Source organism: Drosophila navojoa, chromosome 2 (assembly GCF_054131105.1).
Source record: "Drosophila navojoa isolate 15081-1374.11 chromosome 2, UAZ_NAV_1.0, whole genome shotgun sequence".
NCBI classification, from domain to species: domain Eukaryota; kingdom Metazoa; phylum Arthropoda; class Insecta; order Diptera; family Drosophilidae; genus Drosophila; species Drosophila navojoa.
In genome coordinates, this window is record NC_142890.1 from 17022325 (window position 1) to 17024115 (window position 1791).

A 1791-nucleotide genomic window follows, 5' to 3' on the forward strand; every position below is an offset into this window, starting at 1 on the left:
ATTAAAAATCGAAATAATTATTTAACAATTCATTCATTTTCTTTCATTTTATATTTTTTTGAATGCAACAGAAACAACTTAGATTGCTAGACCAATAAGCTTTATTTTATGAAGTGTAGTGTAGCGAGTGAAGCTTAGCCTCATTTTTTGCACTTTTTCTGCATGCCTTGCCAGACAAAAGGCGTAAAAGGATAATGCTTAGGACACTCGAGACTCATCATCTGTGCACTTCACATGGATGCATAATTTCATATGCTATAACAAAGCCAATTGCTCTCAAGCCAGCTTAAAGATGCATCCATTAAATGAATAAAACGTTATAAATGGATAATTCAATATTTATACAGAATAAATGGGAAACCAAAGAGAATAAAGCTAGTGATAAAATTTAAATATACATATTTTTAGATTACAATTAAGAAAACTTCTTTCAGAACTACAGTTGATGCACATGGCTATTCTCTTTCAAATTGAGTATAAATGGGGCGTAGCAGGAGGTGATAGATGGCTTGGGAAAGTGAATGCCGAACTGAAGGTTCACATATTGTCAACGTTTTGGTCAGCACCTTTGTAGCTTTTGCTCTCCATTGATCTGGGTCAATTTGTGAAAGATTTCACACCCAAGGCACATCATCGCACATCATTAATTACGGCCCTAATCCGTCAGCATCCATCAACAGCTGAAGCCTTTCGCTCACCTCTCGGTGTCCAGTTGGCAGTGTCCATTGGAATCTGTGCATCATTAGGCGCAACTTTCTCACACTCAGCCAGGACGCAGGATAATAATTAACCATGCCAAAGTAGCGAAACTGACCAGCCAGACCGTTGCATCAGTCAGTCAGAAACTATTATCTCTTTAATAGCCATAAACACACGCGCTGGCCCTGTAAGGGGATACTTTTCATTTCAGATGGATTCCTTTGGCTATTATATACCTGGTTGAATATTTCATAATTTTCTGTCTGCTGTCCAGTTTGCAACCCTTTGGCTTTTCGTCTTTGGTATACTCTTATTCTTATTTTTATTTTTTACACACACACATATCCTTTTTCTTTGCTTAAGCCCTTTGTTTCTCCCGCCATTGTCCGGTTCGGGCACTTTGCATAATCAATAATCCTTGACGCTGGCTCCTTTCGCATTGTCGCATCGGCTGACCAGCGAGCCAACACGTCTGAAAAGATAAATTATGGTTTGTAGTCAAATTGAAGGCAAACAATCCGCACAAAGACGCACATACCGCACGGGAATTGTGCCTCGGCTCAGCCCAGGGATCTCTGGCAGCCAGCACACGGGGTAAGTCAGCAGCAGAGGCAGCTGCCTGCCCAGAGACTGGACACTGGTCAGGCTTGAAGGGGTGGACTGTGGCCCGGAGTGGTCTATTTGTTTTTCCTTCCCATTTGAATTTCTCTATTAATTTTATTACACTCGGCTGTGAAGAAACATAGTCAAAGTTAAGACTTTCTCTAGAGTTAAGCAATGAATAAACTGTTATTATATATTATTGCAGTCACATTATCAAATGGCTTAGTAAATGCTATTTATTTATGGTAATAAATCTCTATAATATATTATTATAGTCAATTATCATAATCGTTATTTTAAATTAATATATGTATTGCTCATCAGATGATAAAGTTAGGATGATTATTTGGCTAAATGAATATTATTTGATAGTTGGTTCAGTTCCATGGTAAATAGGAACTAAGACTTGTTATATTTCCATTCAATTTGATGGTATATGATATGAAAACCTTCACTGATTAACAAGCTCTGTAGAGTATATCATATTAT

The 1791-nt window shown here is 37.6% G+C and overlaps 1 long non-coding RNA gene across 1 annotated transcript; it reads right to left on the bottom strand.

Annotated features, from left to right (window-relative positions):
• Nucleotides 1-385: 385 nt before the first annotated feature.
• Nucleotides 386-1344, bottom strand: LOC115563541 (uncharacterized). The gene is made up of 3 exons (XR_003980394.2): nt 1238-1344; nt 936-1171; nt 386-884 (listed from the first exon to the last, which is right to left on the bottom strand). It is a non-coding gene; the product is annotated as an uncharacterized LOC115563541 (long non-coding RNA).
• Nucleotides 1345-1791: the final 447 nt, after the last annotated feature.